The following is a 24,200-nucleotide window of genomic DNA, read 5'->3' as shown; positions in this document are numbered from 1 at the left end:
AAGATTTTTAATCATGGCCATCTTCACCACATTTTCCACATACTGGGGTTTGGAAATTACAATATTTAGCTACATGCCCCGTAGTCTTGGCACATGGTACATTTTGCCAATGCTGTATAGTTTTCTATGGATATAGCTGTTTAGCCAATATACATCTTGTTCGTCCTCATTATCATTTTCCTGAGGTCGGGCGCCACCTCTACGGCGTGATGCACTGTAGGTCAGTACCGTGGACCTGTTTTGAAACTTTACTTGAACTTTTCTAAGAAATCTTCCCTCGTCATCTTATCCTCATATGTGCAGATGATGATGTACGACGTCCTGGTGTACATGTCTCAGGATGACATCATCATTAGGAGTCTACGCTTTCTCGGTTTTTCACATATGAAGGAATCATTTAATTTCTTATTTTTCAGTAACTTGTTGCAGTCCTCAGTTGAAGCTAATTCAACTGTTAATATATTTTTAGTTTTTATGACGTGATTGATTTTTATTTTGTCTGTTCTGGGGTTGACACTCTTTTCAAACTGTTCTCTGGCTTTCTTTATATCTTCACCTTTCTTAGGTTTGAGAAAAATGGTGGGAACAGTCTTTTCTATGTTCTGTTTTATGGTCTCTTGGACCATCTTTTTCGGTTGAATCGCTGCTGCTGCTGCAGCATATGTCTTTTGGGGTTGTTGTAACTATTTGTGGAGCCGCTCGTTTTCAGCTTTCACTTCCATGTATTGACCGTCAAGTCTTGATTGGGCAAGAGCCCAGATTGCAATGTTTTCTTTTAGTGCCCTTTCTGATCTGTGTTGATCTTTCCATGCTTTACACTCTGATCTAATAATCGGAGAAAAGGAGCAGGTCTCCCCATAACGGTTTGATTTTCATTGTCATCTCCAATGGGAGCATCATGCCGTTTCCAGCACACTCGTCCTCTTTGACGGCCTCACCATCGTGGCTTTCATCCGTCTCTCCCCAGCAGCTGCCCCCCACACTCCGGGAAGGTGGATTCACCTTCCATCCTTCGCCCCCTACTAGGCCAAGCTCCCATGCAAGGCCACGGACCCGGTCCTACTTAGGTGCCGGGCCGGTCACCCAGAGTTTCGTGGGTCTGGACCCAGCTAACCTAGCCTGGGACATGTCACCATACCCTGGCTTGGCAGATAATGTCTTGGGAATCCAGAGACACGGCGAAGGACACTTGACGGCTCGGGCTGGAATCCCACCCCAGCGAGCCAGACCATCAGAACCAGTGCACAAGAAGTTCGGCGCACTGTATTTCGGGAACAGGTGTTGTGTCCCAGTTGATGCAGCTTCCCCTGCACCATGCACCCTTTGCTTTAGCTTGGGTTGGGGGCATTAACGTCCTGCCGTGATGGGAGTTTTACGTCCTACCTTGACACAACGACAACCCACACCTATCAATGCAGCCCAGAAGGTGTTAAAGGAGTCAGTCCGGGTCTTATATGTGGAGTTTTACATCAATGAGACGGTGCGACACTCAAGCCCGAGTTACGTACCCCGGAGGGTCTCCACACGTACTGGGGGATCATGACCGACCATGTCTCACCCACTGCTTTTGTTAATTCACGGTGGGCCTGTGCGGACCAGTGTGGGTTGCACCCAGTTAAGGGCTAGCCTTTTAACGTCGTGCATGGACGGCCCTTCCTGTGTTAGCTTCGCCCCATCCAAGGGGGGTACTGAGCGCCAGGGCTACGTCAAGGCCACGGGATAGGACATTGCGGTCCCCGTCCCACTCAGGTTGCTCTGAGCCCTGCTGTAGACAAAATTTCAGGGAATCAGGTCTCCTGGCGGTTTTAACACCGTTCTCGGGAGGCAACGCACCTCCCCCGGGTGGCGCCACGCAGACCGCTTTCCCAGCGAGTTTCATAGGTACAGCGCGAGTCCGCGGTCGGCAATGAGGGCGTCGCTGTCCCACCTGTAAGGCGCGGGCGGGTGTGACGAGGGGCGGCACAATTTCCGCCGTTGAGGTGCGGCCGCCGGGAAGAGCGGAGTTCAAAACTTGATGCAAATAGTTTCATAAGTACACTTTTTTTTCACTGCTGCTACTCTTTTTAATAACCCGCCATCTTTATACATAAGACGGGTCCTTTCTAGCCTATGGGCTGGTCTCTTAGCCGCCACACGGAGCACTACAACCATGCTCTGTGTGTCGTTGCCCGTGCCCCACCAACGAGGAGGTGGACCACTATGCCCTCTTTCTAAGTATTGATTGCAGCCATAAATACTTATTAAAATATAAATATACATAGATTTAACATATTATAATTCTAAAGTTTAATCACTACTTAAGTTCATACAATATCTTAACTTACACTAACATTAAAGATTGTCTTAAACATGCAGGAGTATATTGATAAAATTTTTGTTTAAGTTAACAATGCATACAGTTACTGTTCATTTATCAAGAGTGCAGACTTTAAATTGAGACAGATTTATTTTGTGTTCATATTAATTTGCTTCTTCTATATGACCAATGAAATTTTACCAATATTTGATTATATAAAACATAAAACTTAGGATTAATAGATATCATTTGTAACTCGTTGTTTACATGCACTTAACGCATTAAAACCTTACCTATCTAGGACGTGATAACATAAAACTTGCCATTGACATAAATATTAACATTGAAATTGTTGTCAGTCACTAGCTTAAATTTCTCAAACACATGTTAAAAACTTAAAATATTACTACTACGTCAATTCATAAAACTTACAGTTAGTCAGTCATAAAAGTTGCAATTAGTACATCATATCTGTAATCTCTGTTTATACCGTCAGAGCATTACAACTTTACAGTTCTTGGTATACACATCGTGTTAGCCCGTCAGTGCTGTCTCCCTCTGTTTCCTCGCTGTCACTGTCGTCCTGGAGTGTCTGCCGTTGCTGTGGCCGGAACTGCGCAGCTTAGCGTTGCCTCTCTCTTCTGTACTCTTCCTTCAGGGCCCTTGAGACTCTGTCTACCGTGTCACTGATTAACTACCATTTATCAGGGTCCCGCAGCACTTGCTTCACATCGTCTTGTAGCAGTTGTACTGCCCCACCAGGTTCATGTCTATTGCACTGGAGAACAACATGCTCTGGTGTGCGCACGTTTCTACATGTGCAGTTGGCAGCTCTGTCCTGACGTATACGGTTAAAGTACGTTGGGTACGGTCCGTGACCTTTAAGGAAATGCATGTCAGCATGTCTCATTTTCAGGCGCTCTTCAATATTAGGAAAAAACTCATATACGCGCCTGCTCTTTTCTCTGGTGTCCCACTGCCTTTGCCACTCCATCAGTCTCCATCGCTTTAAGCCGTGTCTGGTTGGGACATCCTCGTCAGTTATCTCCTGAACTTTGTGATTCTGTCCCCATCTCAGCCAATACGCTGCTGCTCTGTACCTTATTGTTATATCTATAGGATACATGCCAAGCACTACACATAGGGCTTCAGTAGATGTTGTTCCGAAGGCGCCAGATTGCCGCAGGAGTACATTCCTCTGACCACTTCTGGCGGCTGTCACATATGTCGATAGACGTAATCTGTGTGCCCATGTGCTAGAGGCAAAACTCACTATCGACTCGTATATTGCATAGTAATACGTCTTGATCATTCTTAGTGGCATCCTATACTCTGCGGTATTGATTCTGGCGAGTTTATGTAGAATAGCTACTGCCTTGTCTGTTGTCAGCTTTATATGCTGCATAAATGATTTTCTGTCGTCTAGCTGTACTCCAAGGTATCTAGTTACCTTCTTCCTGGCAATGTTATTAGTACCTTATTTTATCAGAGGATTCTGCTGTAGGTTTCCTTTCATCAACATATATGACATCTTTGCTGGGGCTATTGTTAACTTATATTTCTGGCACCAGTTGTTCATATCAAGCAGGGTGTCATTTGCCTTTGTTTCCAATTCAGCTTTTGAGTTCGCCGTCACTAAAACTGTTAGATGGTCAGCATAGCCCACAATCCCTTCTGTGTTGACGCTTTCTTCCACGAGACTGAGAAGTGGCTCAATTGTAATATCCCAGAATAGGGGCCCTAGGATAGATACTTGTGTACATCATTTTGTAATTTTCTTGACTACCTTTCTGTTTCCTTCTTTCCATTGGACGACCCTATCTCGACAGTAATCTTTCAAGCTGTGGTACAGGGTTCCTGGGACCTGCAGCTCTCTTATTGTAAAGACCGAGTAGTCGAATGGCAGATGGACAGCCGGAAAGTAATTAAAAGAATTACCAAAGGCTGTCCTCAAGGGTCGATCTGCGGCCCCATCTTCTGGGACATAACAATCGAACCCCTCCTACAACTTCTGGATGGGGATGACAGGTCAGACGGAATTGTCGCCTACACAGATGACCTATTAGTTGTAGTCACTGCAAACAACAATGCCCAATTAGAACAGAAAGCCAGTGGAATACTACAAACAATTACTCTGTGGTGTCACAACAACAAACTCAGGATACCTGAAAACAAAACAAAACAATTACTCTGTGGTGTCACAACAAACTCAGGATACCTGAAAACAAAACAACATACACTTTACTGAAATGATTACTTCAAAGGAATCCTTCGGTTAAATTTGGGAACACAAACATCAAACGAGCACACGTTATTTGCTATCTTGGGGTACACATAGATGAAAAATTGAATTTCAATGAACACATCAGGGTAACAACAGACAAATTAGAAAAAATACTACACAAACTGGTGAAGCTAAATACAAAACAGTACAGTCATACGTACATACCACTGTGCGCTCTTCGAATCAGTACTCAGCTTCACAGCTAGCACGTGGACACACAGACTGAACGTGGTCACCAATAAAGCATCTGTCAGACGAGAGCAGAGAAGTGTCCTACTTAGGCTATTTGGAGCATTCAGTACCACCTCAGCGGATGCACTGTGTGTGATCGCGATATCTATGGGGCATATTCAGAGCACCAAATACAGAGCTGCAAGGTACTGGTTAAAGGTGGGGAGACTAGATAAGGTACACACAATAACCGGTGTGCCGATACACGTCACCTTAAAAGTTGGCGTTTGGATACATGGCAAGGTGAGTGGGATATAAGTGATAAGGGATGTAGACTGCACTACTTTCTCCCTGACATAAGGGAGCAGTTGAGAATCAGACATACCGATCACAGCCGCAGTATGGTATATTTCTTAACCGGACACAGACCTTATCCCTCGCACTTAAACCACGTGTGGGGAAGAAGGTTCCCCAGAACACACTGTCTTTTTCTGCAGGCAATACGCGAACAATAGACTGTCTCTGCCTGTGTAATCTAAGTGTAGTGTCTTAGATACACACACAGCAATAAGAGACGAAGAACAATGGGCACAATTAAACGCACTGACAAACAGTATTTCAAAAACAACACATGAAGAGTATATGCGGACACGACATTACAGACATGCCTATGTGCAGCGTAACGGAAGTTGAGATGTGACAGTAAATAAGCAAAGGTGCTGGCAATCTAGCCAAGAAAACACCAAATGCTATACATGGATGGGCACCTAAAGTAGTTAATACACTCCTGGAAATGGAAAAAAGAACACATTGACACCGGTGTGTCAGACCCACCATAGTTGCTCCGGACACTGCGAGAGGGCTGTACAAGCAATGATCACACGCACGGCACAGCGGACACACCAGGAACCGTGGTGTTGGCCGTCGAATGGCGCTAGCTGCGCAGCATTTGTGCACCGCCGCCGTCAGTGTCAGCCAGTTTGCCGTGGCATACGGAGCTCCATCGCAGTCTTTAACACTGGTAGCATGCCGCGACAGCGTGGACGTCAACCGTATGTGCAGTTGAAGAACTTTGAGCGAGGGCGTATAGTGGGCATGCGGGAGGCCGGGTGGACGTACCGCCGAATTGCTCAACACGTGGGGCGTGAGGTCTCCACAGTACATCGATGTTGTCGCCAGTGGTCGGCGGAAGGTGCACGTGCCCGTCGACCTGGGACCGGACCGCAGCGACGCACGGATGCACGCCAAGACCGTAGGATCCTACGCAGTGCCGTAGGGGACCGCAACGCCACTTCCCAGCAAATTAGGGACACTGTTGCTCCTGGGGTATCGGCGAGGACCATTCGCAACCGTCTCCATGAAGCTGGGCTACGGTCCCGCACACCGTTAGGCCGTCTTCCGCTCACGCCCCAGCATCGTGCAGCCCGCCTCCAGTGGTGTCGCGACAGGCGTGAATGGAGGGACGAATGGAGACGTGTCGTCTTCACCGATGAGAGTCGCTTCTGCCTTGGTGCCAATGATTGTCGTATGCGTGTTTGGCGCCGTGCAGGTGAGCGCCACAATCAGGACTGCATACTACCGAGGCACACAGGGCCAACACCCGGCATCATGATGTGGGGAGCGATCTCCTACACTGGCCGTACACCACTGGTGATCGTCGAGGGGACACTGAATAGTGCACGGTACATCCAAACCGTCATCGAACCCATCGTTCTACCATTCCTAGACCGGCAAGGGAACTTGCTGTTCCAACAGGACAATGCACGTCCGCATGTATCCCGTGCCACCCAACGTGCTCTAGAAGGTGTAAGTCAACTACCCTGGCCAGCAAGATCTCCGGATCTGTCCCCCATTGAGCATGTTAGGGACTGGATGAAGCGTCGTCTCACGCGGTCTGCACGTCCAGCACGAACGCTGGTCCAACTGAGGCGCCAGGTGGAAATGGCATGGCAAGCCGTTCCACAGGACTACATCCAGCATCTCTACCATCGTCTCCATGGGAGAATAGCAGCCTGCATTGCTGCGAAAGGTAGATATACACTGTACTAGTGCCGACATTGTGCATGCTCTGTTGCCTGTGTCTATGTGCCTGTGGTTCTGTCAGTGTGATCATGTGATGTATCTGACCCCAGGAATGTGTCAATAAAGTTTCCCCTTCCTGGGACAATGAATTCACGGTGTTCTTATTTCAATTTCCAGGAGTGTACATAGGATTAGTAATAAATAGGATAAGCAACATTATTTCTCTAATAATAACTATTTCTCTCTCTCTCTCTCTCTCTCTCTCTCTCTCTCTCTCTGTCTCTCTCTCTCTCTGTGTGTGTGTGTGTGTGTGTGTGTGTGTGTGTGTGTGTGTGTGTGTCACTGGCGGTCAACGGCTCGAAGAAACCATTCCAAGGTAATCACCGTCAGTCATATTCGGTGATCTTACTAACAAATCTCACATCTATACTATCTTCTTTTTATATTCTTCTTAAAAAACAACAAAATTTTATGCATATTTCAACCTTAAATTATTGTTATTTTGAAAAGTATCATTCTTTGTAATTGTTGTAGATAAAACAATAGGAGAAAAAATTCTAAAAAGATGAAAAACGAAAATTGTAAGATCTACGCCCTGTTTTAAACATCAGATAACAGGTCTATAATTTGGCAATAAATAAATAAATATATGTACCTATGAAACTATTTGCATCAAGTGTTGAAAGCTGCTCTTCCCGGCGACCGCGCCTCAATGGCGGGAATTGTGCCGCCACACCCGCTAATGCCTTACAGGTGGGACAGCGATGCCCTCGGTGCCGACTGGCGAACTCTCGCTGCACCTATGAAACTACAGGAAATCGGTCTGTGTGGCGCCACCTGGGGAAGGTGTGTTGCCTTCCAAAACTGGGTTAAAACCGCCAGGAGACCCTCTGATTCCCTGAATCTTCGATCGCAACAGGGCTCAGAGGAACCTGGTGGGGCAGGGACCGTAATATCCAATCCTGTGGCCTTGTTGTTGCCCCGTGGCTCAGTAATCCCCTCAGATAGGGTGAAGCTAACACGGGATGGGCCATCCATGCATGACGTTAAAAGGCTAGCCCTTAACTGGGTGCAACCCTCACTGGTCCGCACTGGCCCACCGTGAATTATCAAAAGCGGTGGGTGAGACATGGTCGGTCATGATCCCCCAGTACGTGTGGAGGCCCTCCAGGAAACGTAACTTGGGTTTGAGTGCTGCACCATCTCGTTGATGTGAAACTCCACATATAAGACCTGGACTGACTCCTTTAACACCTTCCAGGCTGCGTTAATAGGTGAGGGTTGTCGTTGTGTCAAGGCAGGATGTAAAACTGTCGTCACGGCAGGATGTTAAATGCCCCCATCCCACGCGAAAGCAAAGGGTGCATGGCGCAAGGGGAGTTGAGTTACGAGAGACACACCATCACTCTCTCCTGAGTTGAGCGCGGCGCCTGGGCGAGGGTATGAGGGTAAGTCTAACGACGATCCCGGATCCCAGCAGTCTGGCCTCTGCAGTTCCTCACGCCTCGGACGACGTTAATCGTCCCCCAACCCAAGACGAAAGCAAAGGGTGCGTGGCACAGCGGAAGCTGCGTCAGAAGGGGGCACAACACCTGTCACTGCACAGGGCACAAAACATCTGTGCCCTGTCTTCCCACGGCCACATTTGTTGTGGAGGGATCGCAGCCTGAGCCGGCAAAGGCTCATTGCTGTGAACGGGATGTCCCGGACACGTTCTGCCAAGCCAGGGCGTGGTGACATGTCCCTCACTAGGTTAGATGGGGCCAGACCCCCGAACGCCTGGGGGACGAATCCAGCACCTATGCAGGACTGGGTCCTTGGCGTCAGGGTGGAATCGGCCTAGTAGGGGGCGAAGGCCGAGAGGTGAATCTGCCTCTCCGGAATGCGGTGGGCATATGCTGGGGAAGGACGGATGAAATCTCCAGTGATGTGGTCGTGGAAGGTGACTAGTGCGCTGGAAATGGCGCGCTAAACCCAGCAGCTCATAAGGCTCTTGGTGAAGTGGTGAGACTGATGAGCGAGCTGCAGATATCCCCCCCCCCCCTCCCTGCCAGAGGTGCCAGTCAGGGGAAACACAGGCTCCATTCTTTTTTCACTGTTCAAACAAATCATGGCTGAGCAAATGGAGAGTGAAACGGAGATATTGGAGCAAGATGCTCCCATTGATGTGAATATGGAGTTACCTGTCATGGAAAGACATACAATTTTCCTACGACTACTTGATCGCAGTGTTAAGCACAGTAAGATCACCGCTGACCAGATCTGGGTGATAAAGGAGGACATAGCCAACTGGGCTCTAGCACATGCTAGGCTTGAAGGGCAACCTATGCTGCTACGTTAGAAACAGCACCAGTAAATAAAAGAATGGTCCAGGAGCCCATCAAGTAAAATGTTGAGACAGCTCTTCTGACACTATTCATAAAACCTAAAAAATGTGATGATGTAAAGAAAGCTAAAGAAAAATTTGAACAAAGCATAAACCCTCTTGTTGACAAAATTAAAATAAATAATATCAGGACAACCAAAAAGTGTTATTCAGTATTTTTTCACTGTCCTCAACTGAGGCCACTTCGACGATTAATTCGAAACTAAAAGAATCATTAACATGTGAAAAGCCAAAGAAACGTCGCCCCCTGATGATGACGTATGATGTACCGTAATACATGTCGCAGGACAACATTACAGACTGCGTGTATGTGCAGAATTTTGAAGATAAGATAAGTTGTTCGTTAGACTCTTCGCAAGTCAAAATACGGTTCAAAGCAGGTCCTCATGACATGAACCCTGTCCATTACACAGTAGAAGTCGCACCTGTACTACGAAAACAGATAATAACAACAAATAGACTATACATTGGGTATAACACAATATCTGTAAAAGATTACACAGCTTTAACTAAATGTTCAAAATGTCAACTATGGCCATGTTGCCAAATACTGTAATTTTCAGAGACCTGTGTGTGGAAACTGTGGGTGTGACAGTCACGATAAAAAGAATTTAGAAAGAGAAACTCCACTCTGTATCCTGTGCAAATACCGCAAACGAACATGTGACGCTCCTAGTAAGGAGTGACTGACCTATAAGTTACTTTTAGAACGACTTATCCAGAGGACCGATTATGGCAGTGCGCTATAAGGTCACTCATCGGAAGTCACCCAGTAAAACACTAAGAGACGTGGGAAGGTGGAGAAGTTGCAGGAGTGACTGTCCTCTCTGGACGGTGAGGGTGAGGAGGAAGTAAAAGTTTATTCTGTTTCAGTGCCAGCAGTACAGCTGGAGATGACGGATTTCTCCTATCAGGTCGGGGGCTTCCTGGCCAGCAGGGAGAGTCCTCCAGGTTCGTCGGTGGTGAAGGCGGCTGGGCCGGCGGGTTTCTCCTCCCTGCGCGGGGACTGCTCCTTGCGGGAGGAGGGGGAGATCTACGCTGTTCCGGTGCCTGACGTGCAGCCGGAAACAGCAGACTTCTCCTGCCAGGTCGGGTCCTTCCTGGCCTCCAGGGGTGGTCTTCCAGGTCCACCGGAGGCATTGGTGGCTGAGGTGGCGGGTCCCCCCTCCCTTCGAGATGGGGATTCGTGCCTGAGGGTAGAGATGTCGGCATCTGCTTCGGAGGGGCCTGCAGATGGGAAAACGAAAGAGACTTTAGAATTAACAAAAGTAGCCACAAATGTTGACAAATTAACTCTTGGTGACGGTGTTGTGGGAGATACTCATATAGTAGAAAAACAGACTTATAATAAATGTCCACCTGGAAATACGTTCGGGCTGGGCATCCTCGTGGAAAGAAAGTTACATTCCCCACTCTGGAGGATGCAGACTGTATAAAATTAGTTGCATTAAACATTCCTATAGAATATACTAAATTAAAAGACTTAGTTTCGAAAGTCTATATCCGACGGGGAAGGAAATTTGACCTAAATAAAGTATATGAAGACATGGTGAAAATGCATGATAGAATCGCGTTTGACCCTGCCCGGACGTGGCCTGCAAGTCACTTTTATACCTGGTTCCCTGACTAGACTCAATATCTTGCAGATAAATGCAATGCGGAGCTCATTGGTCACTCAGGAGCTCCGCAAATTGGCGGAAGAAAGGGACAGTGATATTTTATTGATACAAGAACCAAACTCTGTCTCTGGCAAAGTCTCAGGCTTTCCTGTAACTGCTCAGGTAATCTCAACCGGTCAAGATCCAATGTCAGTTATAGTTATTCTGAATAAGTTAATTAAAACTACTGTTCTCACTCAATTTTGCACTACACATGTAACTGTGGTTGAGATATACTATTGCAATGCACGCTGGTATTTGATAAATATAGAGACCCAATAGACATTTACCTGGGACAATTGTCAATCGTTTTACGTGCCCTAACTAGCAAGTCACTCATTATTACAATGGATAGTACCGGAAAGTTCCCTCTCTGGCACAGTGGAGTCCAGGACCGAAGGGGTCTTGCACTGGAGGATCTTATCATGGAAAACCATTTGAATGTGATAAAATCTCACTGGAAGCCCTCTTACCTATAGGAGTCGAGTCAGGGCAGCTTCGCACATCGATGTTATGCTGAGCTCTATCAATGTAGCGAATAATATTCAAAACTGGAAAGTCTTGGAAAATCTTACAAGTGACCATAATGTAATCGAGTTCTCAATAGTACCACATGTGGAACACGTGCAGGGTGGTGGACAATGCAATTCGAGTACGGGAGAGCTGACTGGGACATGTTGGAGGCAGAGTTACAATCCTACACAGTTGGGAGACGGCCCTTTTGACGTGGACGAGGCTGTTGAGGCCTTGGTTGTCTCTATCAAGGCGACTGTGGCCGTGGCGATACTGACGCGAAGGCGTCTCATATGGGAAGCGGCCTCTCCATGGACTCCAGAGCTTACCCAGCTCCGGCAGTCTGCGAGAAGAGCACGTCGTAGCTATCAAGAGTCTTTCACCCAGGAGGAAAGGCAATACCATCTTGCCTTGTACAGAATACGGAAGTGGCTCTTCAAGGAAACTTCGAGACAACACTGCCAGCAGAGTTGGGAGGACTTTGTGAAGTCTCACCTCACTCTGAACCCATGGGGTACTCCATACAAAATGGTGAGAGAGAAGATACACTCTCCAATGCATCTTTCGACTGTAAGACTTGGTGACGCTGACAGGATGACGAATGACTGGGTTGAGACTGCTGAGGAGTTACTAACTGTGCTCCTCCCAGACGATCAACCTGAAATGGACAGTGAGATGCAGCAGGAGATCGGAATGCAAGATCAGATTGAGTACAACAACGACTTACAAGTGTAACGCTTGTCTGTTGAGGAGGAAAAAACAGCCATTCTTTCATTCGCCAAACGCAAGGCCCCGGGGCCAGACGCTATTTGTGTGGAAGTCCTGCAGAGTATTGCGAATAAGATAGCCCCAAGTCTTGCAAAGATATATAACAAATGCTTAGAAACACAGTCCTTCCCAACCCGCTGGAAGATTGCTGAAGTCATAATAATAGAAAAGGCACCAGACAAAGACCCCATAATGCCTATGTCCTATAGGCCCATCTGCTTACTGGATATTTTGAAGAAAACACTTGAGAAGCTACTGGTCTCAAGGCTGTCGAGTCACAGGATTCTATGTGGAATGAGTGATTTTCAATATGGATTTCGCAAGGGAAAGTCAACATCAGATGCTGTAAACAAAGTGGCAAGTATTGTACACTCATCTACGAGGAAATACGTTCTTGGAGTCATGGTGGACATTGCCGGTGCCTTCGACAACCTGTGGTGGCCGGTACTCTTTTCCTGTCTTCGGGAGGTGGAGTGTCTGGTAATGCTATATGGTTGTCTGAGGAATTACTGCCGGAACAGAGTCGCCAAAATCACGGCTCCTGGTGCTGTGGTGTTCAAGAATATATCAAATGGCTGTCCCCAGGGTTCTGTGTGCGGCCCTTTGTTCTGGGATATAAATATGGATCCTTTACTGATAACACTCGAAGAGAACAATGTGGCATTGGGAGTCGTGGCATATGCAGATGACCTCCTCGTCCTTATCGGGGGCGACAGTCATGCTGAAGTAGAGACAAACGCAGGCCATGTTTCTGAGATCCTAGTACAATGGTGTCGATCTTCAAAGGTGGAAATTGTAATTAGATTTATGGGGTGCATTCTTCGTAAGGGCAAATTGGCCCGAGACCCGATTATAAGACTATATCAGCATAGCCCAACGGTGCTTTCATCTTCCTCCGCTAGCAACAAAGATGTACCATAAGTGCATACTCGTACCAATAGTTGGATATGGCTCCAGTGCCTGGGCACACAAACTCACTCAGGTGAGGCCTGCAATGATGGTCAGGCGCATACAACGTAACGTCATTCTCAGATGTATAGATCCTTCGGCACCACCCCAATTGACGCTCTTTGTATCATCATGGGGCTTTGCCCATTAGAGTTGTTAATGAGGCAACATGCGGCCGTCTACTGGCTGGCTAAATGGGACTATCGACGAGTATCACAGATTATGGGAGAACATTTAAACAATGTTAAAGAAATCAAATAAAAGACACTAAGACTATGGCAACAGCAATGGAACACATCAGAGACAGGAAGGCGAGTCTATGACCTCCTTCCTAATGTTCATGAGAGGTTGAACACTAAATGCTTCATACCTACACAAGGCATAGTTAGCTTTTTAACAGGACACGGCCCCTATCCTACATACCTTCACAGGATAGGTAGCCCTCCTACACCTGAGTGTGTTTGTGGTGCCCCTATCAGGACACCTGAGCACGTGGTTCTGGAATGCCCAGACTTCGAACCGGTTGCCTCCAAATTAAGGCAGGAACTACGCAATCAGGAGGTTGCAGACATACTAAGAAACCCTGATGCATACAAGGCTTACAAAATCTGGTCGACTCAGTATCCGGATTTGCAAAATTAATTTTTGAATAAATTCCCTAAGTTAAACTAGAGAACAGCCATACTCCTCAACAGGAATGAGGAGTATTGAGTGACAACCATTTTCAAAATGAACTCAAATCACATCCCGGTAGAGGATGAAATGGTGGTTTGCCTGGCCTACTGGAATTCTGTTAGCAGAGGCACCCGTCCGCCTCCCTCACCAGGGGGTCAGAATTGTTTATGGACAGAAATGAGGGCAAGTTGGAAGAGATGGTGGGGCTCCCCAGACTATGGCGACACAGATGCGTGGGATGCCCAGGGGTGTTTCCATAAGGTAATCTTTGCCTTCTTTTGAGTCCAAATATATACACAAAGAACTTGGAAACATGATCAGATTAAAACAATAATTAATCATTCTCATAGTTTTTACAAAATGTCAAATGTGCAATCACGTTATCAAGTATTATATAATTAGTGCAGAAGTAGAAGTAGTGTAAAGTAATAAATGTGTAAAGTAAGGGTGGTGGAGGGAAGACAAAAAAAATTAAAATACGGCAGTAGTTCTCTAGATAGTAGACGGCCCACCTCCTCGTGGTTAGGGACGGACAACGCTCCTGGACATCCGGAGCGGCTAACAGGCCGATTTTGTAATAACATAAATGTAATAAATAACCTTTTGTAAAGTAGAAATACTGCTATCATGAATGACGTAGAATTGTTTAGTACTTATTACCCACTTTTGTATTCTAGGCAGTGGGTTACAATAAAACTGTAAAAAAAAAAGAAGCTGTACCTATGAAACTATCTGCATCAAGTTTTGAACTCCGCTCTTCCCGGCGGCCGCAACTCAACGGCGGGAATTGTGCCGCCCCTCGCCACACCCATCCACGCCTTAGAGGTGGGACAGCGACGCCCTCAGTGCCGGCCGGCAGACTCTCGCTGTACCTATTTCAACGATCAGCTCAGAACTGGCACAGAGTGGGGGAATCCGACTGTCTAATTAAAACAAAGCATTGCGATGGCCCTAGCATGTGTTGACGCAACATGATTTCTGCCCAGTGCTTTGAATGTCAACGCGAAGAAATTCAAGCAAGCGCAGGTAAATGGTGGGAGTAACTATGACTCATACCGAGGCTTGTTCATATTCTTCAGAATAGTAACATTACAGCCAAGAAGTTGGACTACGTGCACCACCTTATCATACAGTTTGTCAAGGCAACTCCCCATCTGCCCAAGACAACTCCAATTCCATTCCTCCATGCTAAGCAGCGTGACGGTGGCTTGGGCATACCAGCATTAAGGCTGCTGATTGGTTCTGTATTTTACAGGAGAATTCAGCAGCTGTCGTCTGTTAATGACATACATTTGCAAGCCATCACCAGAGCAGAAACGTGTCCAAGCTTGTAGCCAAGCTCAAGAGAATCCTAAGAGTTAAAGGTACAGTAGTCGTCCCAACATCTGACGGGGTTACAAGATATTGGCGGGCACGGTTACACAATTCTGCACTAGGCCACGGCTTGGAATATTGTCAACATGCCTCTGAGTGCAATAAGTGGATCAACGACCCTCCACCATTCTGGACAGGTAGGCAATACATCGGCACAGTCCATCTGCAAATTGGTTTGTTGCCCACCAGAGGAGCCCCGTATATACGGGGTCCTGCCGCCTACTGCAGAGCAGGAGTTCCTTGCAGGAACCGGGGAGAGACTCTTCAGCAGGAACCGGGGAGAGACTCTTCAGCATGTCCTCCAACGTTGCCCACTTACCCACTTCGCTAGGATTGATAGTGTGGTATCACCGCCAGACACCACACTTGCTAGGTGGTAGCCTTTAAATCGGCCGCGGTCCGTTAGTATACGTCGGACCCGCGTGTCGCCACTGTCAGTGATTGCAGACCGAGCGCCACCACACGGCAGGTCTAAAGAGTCGTCCTAGCACTCGCCCCAGTTGTACAGCCGACTTTGCTAGCGATGCTACACTGACCAATACGCTCTCATTTGCCGAGACGATAGTTAGCATAGCCTTCAGCTACGTCATTTGCTATGACCTAGCAAGGCGCCATAGCATTTGATATTGAGATTATAACATGTATCGTGAAGAGCGATGTACACCAATTGTGGATTAAAGTTAAGTATTATATCAACTACGTACTTTATTTGCTACTATTAATTCCCTTAACTGTTACAGACCTCACGCCAGTCAGCATGTAATTAAACGCGTGCATTTCGGCCTTCTCTAGCAGATAGGTACAACCGAGTTGGTAGCACAATCCAAAAAGAACTTGAGCACAAAGGGTACAAGGTAATTACAACCCCATCTATCACCCTTATCAACTCAGACTGGTATGTCCCAGATCTAATAGTTACCCACGATGCGGATTTCAAGCCAGGAATGGGGCTTGGGACAATAATTGAGACAACCGTAACATATGAATACACCGGGAGTCTCAATCGTGCCGAAATGCTTAAGAGGCAAAAGTATGAGAAGCCAGCGGTTCTCAGCGCACTCCAGCGGAAATACAATCTAAGCCGCCCGCCCGATATTATGCCGCTCGTTGTTGACGCACAGGATACTTGGGCACCCTGTAATAAGACTATATGGAGCTGCTTCCATCTCTGCCATTTCCTCATTAGGGAACTCATCTGTAACACCGTAACTGCAAGTGTCCGAATACACCAACAGTTCATGTGTACAGTTTGGTGGACGGCTCGACAAGAATGAGCACTCTTTCTCAAACATCGGTAGAAGGCAATGCTACATGAAGGAACCCAGACATTATTGCTTCCTTGCCCCACCAGTGGCATTTTAATAACTTGGACAAGATGGCCACGAGGCTGTCCACCTACCTGTCCAAGTGGCGGCTGTTCGGCTGCATCCAGACTCGACTTTCCGAAGCGTGGTTCTGCTGTAGTCGGGCCACTGCTATGAGGCACCTTCCTGGGGTTGTAGTTACAGGGAGAGTGATGCGCAATATATGGGCCTAGCCCTCTTAGCCTCTCCTCTCCTGCAGTCTTCCCCCCTTCATGTGGGCCCTCTGATTTCGCTGAGTCGAAGACTGCACTGGGGGTTGGGGGGGTTACCAGCCCCCCCTCACATTATACCCTTTTTAGTTGCAGGCAGCAAGAAAGATAAAGGGGAATTGGCCCTCTCACTGGAGGTGCCAACCCAGCTATGCCAGTGCCTACTCAGCCAACCAGTCCTGCTGAGGGTCTTGTACAGGATGCAGCACACCAATGCCCTGATTGTCCCCATGCCTTCACCACCAAGTCTGGCCTGGGGGTCCACCGCCGCCGACAACACCAGGTGGCAGACAACACGGCCATAGTGATGGACCGAAAACATGCGAGGTAATCCGAGGAGGAGGCCCTCTCCCTCGCCCGGGCGGAGGCGGAGCTCTCCTTTGGGAGGGACTGCCGGTCCTTCTTCTCCAACCAGGAGCTTCTCCGACTTTCCCGACAGGTCGCTCGATTCCATCAAGTGCCAGAGGCGGAAACCTGCTCACCACCAGCTTGTGCAGGCGTTTCTGGCCACCCTGCGGGAGAGGGATGCGGAGGGGCCCGCGCACGGCCCAGGGCCGCCGGACAAGAGAGAGGACAACACGACACCGCCAGGGACGCCGCCACCAGAGGCCAATGTCGTCGCTGGACTGCATCATTCGTTAGGGGCCGGGGACGCCAGCTGCTACGATCTTGGACATGCTTCCTGAAGCCCTCACCGCTGTTGGCTCTAAGAGGGGGAGAATTCACAGGTCATCACCGTGCTCACCACCTAAGCGACAGCAGCCGCCTGAACGGCGGAGGAAGTGGCGCTGGTGGGAGTTCGCACGGTCACATGAGGCCTTCCAGCAGTCCAGCGTGCGGTGCGTGTGGGGCCTCCTGGATCGCACCCTGTTGCAGCCGCCACCTGACATCCCTGGTCTGCAGAACTTCTGCGCCGACCTCTTCCAGCAGCAGCCGCAGTCCACTGCTGGCGCCATCGATGACCGTCTGACGCTGCACTCACAGCCCGTTGACTTCGAGTGCCTATGGCGACCGGTCACAGAAGATGAGGTCGCTGCTTCTCTGCCACCCAGGGGTTCTGCACTGTGCCCAGACGGCCTGACTCCAACCGAGCTGCGCCGCCTGCCACGCGAGGTGCTGCTGAAGCTCTTGAATCTTTTCCTCCTTGCGCGAGCACTCCCTCCCTCCTCCAAGCCCGGACTACCTTACTCCCCAAAATGGCTGCACCAGCATCCCCCGCTGACTTACGCCCCATCGTCGTATGCTCGGTGGCGTTCGACTCGCTCGACCATGCTGATCTACGCCCTGTGCTGAAAGCGCATGGTCTTCTGACCGAATTGTGCTGCCCCTGTAGCAGCTCTCGACGTAGTCAGCAGTCAGTGATAGCGGGCGGCGGCGGCATGTGCAAGGCCATGCAGCTGTCAAGGGGTGTCCGTCAAGGGGACCCACTCTCTCCCCTCCTATTCAATATGGCCTTGGACACGATGTTGAACACCTTGCCTTCCCACATAGGAGCCCGGATTTTAGGTCTCAAGATCAACGCTGCGGCCTTTGCTGATGACGTCCTGCTCTTTGCATCGACGAAGAGGGGCCTGCAGTCCCTCATCGACGCAGCCACAGCAGCCCTCGCCCATCTGGGGTTACATATCAATGCTCGGAAGTGTTCACCTTCGCCTTAGTGGCCTCGGGCTGCGAGAAGGAGGTGAAGGTGGAGGACACTATCACCTTCACAGTGAGCAACGCCACCATGCCCGCCTTATGCGTGGGTGTAACCTTCCGATACCTGGGGCTCCAGGTCTCCTCTTCCGCTTGGTGCTTGTTCCATCCGCGCCGCCATCTGCAGGAGCAGCGGGACGTCATCACCCGGTCTCCTCTGAAGCCGCAACAGCGCCTCTACACCCTTGTCCACGTGCTGCTGCCAGGCCTGTATCACGGGCTGACTCTCAGCCGCACTCAGATCGGTGCCCTGAACACTACAGACACCGCAGTGCGTGCAGCTGTGAGACGATGGTTCCGCCTCCCAGCAGACACCCCCTTGGGCTACTTCAACACTCCTGTGGCCCATGGGGGCCTTGGCATTCCATCTGCCCGCTGGATGGGCCCTATACTACGGCGGGGCCGCCTCTGGACACTGCAGAAGATGGGGCCAGCTGTGGACGACGCAGGCCTGCGCGGGGCACAGCGCGAGGTCGCGGCGCTCGAGCGGCACCTGACGTGGGATGGCCACTTTCTCAAGACGTTGGAGCAGATAAGGGACATGTGGGCAGCACACTTGCACGTCGCCTTCGATGGTGTGGCCCTCTCGGAGTCTACCACCATCCGGGGGCATCACCAATGGGTCACCGACACCAGTCGTTTTCTATCTGGGCGCTACTTCATCAACACCATCCACGCCCACATCAACGCCTTGCCGTCCAAGGCGCGTCGAAGTCACGGGCGCGCGGCTGACAAGCAATGCCGCGCGGGCTGCAGGGCCGTCGAGACCGCCAACCACGTCATTCAGGCTTGTGGGCAAATGCATGGGTCCCGCGTGAAACGTCACGACGCAGTCGTGAAGTACCTCGCGCGTGGACTCGCGCAGAGGGGCTTCGATGTCTCGCACACCAGAAGGCATCCGCAAACCTGACATCATCGGGGTCAGAGACGGCCAGGCCCGCGTTGTCGACGCCCAGATAGTCAGAGATCACCTCCAGCTCGACTGGTGTCACCAGCAGAAGGCGGCGAAGTACAACACGCCGTCCATCAGGCGTGCTGTCCTCGGCCTTCGTCCCGGCGTCCAGAGTGTTGTCTTCTCCTTGGCCACCCTGAACTGGAGGGGAATCTGCTCCCCACAATCCGCGTGTGACCTTATAATGAATTCTACTCTGTAAATGATGAAAGTCTATATGAATGCAGCTTGCCGCTAACTTGGTGTAATGTTTTGTCTGTACAGAAGTGTATCTGTCGCTTTTATCGCTCTTTCACCCTCACACATAAATCGGTACAATAAAGTCAGGGCTTCGTGTTTTCTTATTAGGCTGATCCGTGAAAAGACAGACAAACAATTATGCTAATGGAGGATTCTGAGTAATTTCTCGAATTTCATTCGCTCTCTCTCTCTCTCTCTGTCCTTTATCTGTGTACAGTTTAACTATATTATTTACGTGAAATCAGCCTTGTAGAATCTCTGGTGGAGCCCTTCGTCTTAATGTTCAGCGGCTTGCTTGCTGGAAAAGATCTTTACATTTGTTATTATTATTAAGCGCTGCATTCAGTTGGGAAAATCGATCGTTTGAACAATTCGTTCAGTTTACGACAGATCTAAAATTTCAGATGTGGACGAAGCCTTTTTGGACGATTTATAAAAACTCAGAGATTGCAGGCTCTCTTCGTCACAGCTGAAACTTCCCAATTAATTACAGAGCCCAGACAATCATCAGTGATTCAGACAGAGAACTCATTCATCATTCATTCTAGAATAAAATGGTCACAAACCTTATTTCTGAGGAAAATTGTATATTGAATCCATTTTCGTACATGTTCCGTTTTCTGTTGGTTCCAAGTCTCATGTAATTTTCTTTTACAGGTTTTTCTTTCTCTTTATCTATCACGCTAGTGGCACAAACTTTCCTAGCTCGCTTTAGCGCGAAGAAGAGTAAATAAATCTCTTTTAGCAATCCGAAAATCTTCCAACCGATACTTCCGAAGCTGTTCCTTTCTCCCACTGTAATAACCATGGAGCATACATATCTGTACCTCTGTTGTTCCAAAGAATAAACGTACTAGAAAAATACCTTGGCGTCGACGAGCTGTCGGCGCATATATTACTAGAGAATCTGATCAGATACTTTTCAAACGTAAATAAATGTGGATGATTTGATTGACCATTATTAATTATTGCGTGGTAGAGGGTAATTTTCCGTGGGGAGATTACAATGCCCCTCGCAGCGAGCGAAGTTTGTGAGCTCAATTTTTATTTACCGAACACACTTCGCGAGCTATCTATTAGCGTGGATAACCCGGAAGTGATGATTGTCAGTCCTCCGACTGGAAAAGAATATTATGTTTGCGACTTGGAACCAACAGAAAACGGAACATGTACGAAAATGGATTCAATATACAATTTTCCTCAGAAATAAGGTTTGTGACCATTTTATTCTAGAGTGAATGATGAATGAGTTCTCTGTCTGAATCACTGATGATTGTCTGGGCCCTGTAATTAATTGGGAAGTTTCAGCTGTGACGAAGAGAGCCTGCAATCTCTGAGTTTTTATAAATCGTCCAAAAAGGCTTCGTCCACATCTGAAATTTTAGATCTGTCGTAAACTGAACGAATTGTTCAAACGATCGATTTTCCCAACTGAATGCAGCGCTTAATAATAATAACAAATGTAAAGATCTTTTCCAGCAAGCCAGCCGCTGAACATTAAGACGAAGGGCTCCACCAGAGATTCTACAAGGCTGATTTCACGTAAATAATATAGTTAAACTGTACACAGATAAAGGACAGAGAGAGAGAGAGAGCGAATGAAATTCGAGAAATTACTCAGAATCCTCCATTAGCATAATTGTTTGTCTGTCTTTTCACGGATCAGCCTAATAAGAAAACACGAAGCCCTGACTTTATTGTACCGATTTATGTGTGAGGGTGAAAGAGCGATAAAGGCGACAGATACACTTCTGTACAGACAAAACATTACACCAAGTTAGCGGCAAGCTGCATTCATATAGACTTTCATCATTTACAGAGTAGAATTCATTATAACCTCTTGAAACTGAGCTTCAAGGTGCGGGAATTTTCCATTGTCTCATCAAGGGTGTTAATGTCGTGCTGCGCTTCATACAAGATCTTCGAGCGTATGACGGCTCGTCGCCCGATTCCCAGGGCTGGCGTTGGATAGTGCGTTGGTTCTTTTCTACCCTGACTCCTGGGGTCTTTCACAGGAGCAAGAACCAGTCTTTATTCCTTTCTTCCTTCTGTATTTTGTTCTGTTTTGATATTTAAGTTATGTTTATTTCTATCTATATACATTGAGGTGTTACACCATGTAAACCTTCGTTCCGGAGGTATGGCATGGTATAAGACACCCAGTACCTGTATCTCATGTATGTTTATTTCTTGGGATAAAGACGGCTTTAAATGGCCAAGTGGCAGCAGTGCGGCTGCATCCGGACTCGGCTTTCTGAAGCGCGGTTCTGCTGTAGTCGTGGTGCTGCTGTGAGGCGCCTTCCTTGGGTTGTAGTTACAGGAAGAGTGATGCACAATACATGAGCCTAGCCCTCTTAGCCTCTCCTCTCCTGTGGTCTTCTCCCCTTCACGTGGGCCCGCTGATTTCGCAGAGTGGAAGACTGCACCAGGGGCTTGGCAGAGTTACCAGCCTTCCCTCGCATTATCCCTTTTCAGTTGGGGGCAGCACAGAAGAGATTACGAGTGGTAGCCCTTCCGCTGAAGGTGCCACCCCAGCTTCCCCAGCACCTGCCCAGCCAACTGACCGTGCCGCAGATATGGCAGCAGTTGCAGCAATCTACGCCTGCAGCGAGTGCCACTGCACATTTACGACCAAGAACGGCCTTGGGGTCCACCGCTGCTGCGAACACCCAGCGGCCGCCAACGCAGAGATCGTGACAGAGAGACATTACACGAGGTGGACAGAGGAAGAGGTCCTGTCGCTCACCAAAGCGGACGCCGAACTTTTTCTCGAGAAGGACGCACGGTTCTTCTTTGTCAACCAAGAACTGACACGGATGTTCCCTGACCGAACACTCGAGGCGATCAAGTGCCAGCGGCGGAAGGCTGCCCACAAGCAGCTTGTCCGTGAGTTCATGGAGGCACTTGAGATCGGTCAGGGGGAAGAGCTGGTGTCCCGCCGGGGTGCGGAGAGGTCGCCGCCCGACGTGGGCGACGGAGCTGCGCCAGCCGATGACGCAGCTGAGGACTTAGCTGCCGACACCACCGGGTCGCCGCCGGAGGGGCCGACCGATGCTGCTATCTGTGAGAATTTAGTGGGGCTACCCGCTTCCGCTCAGCGTTTCTCGGCTCTGGACCGTGTCATCAGCCTGGGGCCGTGGTCGCCGCCTGACGTCATCCTAGGCATGCTCCCGGATGACCTTGCGTCGGTCGGGTCCGCAGGGGAGAAGACGAGTACGAGGACGCAGAGGCCACACCAACCACCGAAGCGGCCGTCTGTAGGGCCGCCGCAGCAGAGGCGCAAACAGCGCAATTGGGACTATGCAAAGACACAGGATGCCATCCGAAGGGAGCGCGCGCATTGCCTGTGTGAGCTCTCGGATGGCACCCTGCTACAGCCACCACCCAACATCCGTGGTCTGCTGGACTTCTTGGCAGACCTCTTCACGAAGAAGCCCATTTCCACCATGGGCTTCATCCGTGACCCCTCCTGCCGCACTCGGAGCCTGTCGCTCTCGAGTGCCTGTGGGGGCCAGTCACCGCCGAGGGGATTAGTGGCCGATCCGGACGGCATGACTCCCGCTGAGCTTCGGCGCCTGCCACACGAAGTCCTCGTAAAGCTTCACGCCCGTGCCCTTCCCAAGCGTCTGCTACGCACGCGCACGTCCCTTCTCCCCAAAATGGCTGCACCGACATCCCCCACTGACTTTCGCTCCATTACAGTCTGCTTGGTGCTGGCGTGGACTTTTCACAAGGTTCTCGCATCGTGCCTGATGTGCACTTGTACTGTGGGCGAATGTCAGCAGGCATTGATCCCCCGAGATGGGATGTTGGAGAACTGCTTCATCCTGGACACTGCTCTCACCGACGCAGTCCGCACCTGCCGCTCTGTCTTTGTGGTGTCGATCGACGTTTCCCAGGCATTCGATTCGGTGGATCATGCTGCCCTTTGCCCTGTGCTGAGGGCGCATGGCCTGCCGGACTGCTTTATTGAATACGTCGAGCAGTGCTGCGAAGGCAGTGCAACGGTGATAGCGAGTGGCGCTGGCGTGGGCGTGTCTGTGCAGCCGTCACGGGGCGTCCGTCAGGATGATCCTCTCCCACCTCCTGTTCAGCTTTGTGGTGGAGTGTTTTAGGACAACTCCCCTCCCACATCGGAGCTCGAATTCTCGGTCGCAGAGTCAATGCTGCGGCCTTTGCAGATAACATCCTGTTGTTCAAGTCGACTCTGAGGGGCCTGCAGTCCCTCATAGATGCAGCTGTCACAGCCCTCGCACACCTGGGGCTGCAGATCAATGCCGGGAAGTGTTTCACCCTCGCTTTGGTCGCGTCTGGCCGCGAAAAGAAGGTGAAGGTGGATGGCGACGTCACCTTCGAGGCTGGCAACACCACCGTGCCTGCCCTATGTGTGGGTGAGACCTACCGATATCTGGGGGCTGCAGTTCTCCACCTCGGATCGCTGCGTCTTCGACCCCCGACGCCACCTGGGGAAAAGCTGGATGTCATTTCCTGAGCTCCGCTGAAGCCGCAACACCGCCTCTATGCTCTCACCAACGTGCTTCTCCCTGGCCTGCACCATGGGCTGGCCCTCAGCCACACCAAGTGGGTGCCCTGAATTCGGTGGACACTCGCCTGGGCGACTTCCACACTCCTGTTGCCCAGAGGG

The sequence above is a fragment of the Schistocerca serialis genome, chromosome 10 (assembly GCF_023864345.2).
Source record: "Schistocerca serialis cubense isolate TAMUIC-IGC-003099 chromosome 10, iqSchSeri2.2, whole genome shotgun sequence".
Classification (NCBI taxonomy): Eukaryota; Metazoa; Arthropoda; class Insecta; order Orthoptera; family Acrididae; genus Schistocerca; species Schistocerca serialis.
Note: the sequence above shows the minus strand (reverse complement) of the source record.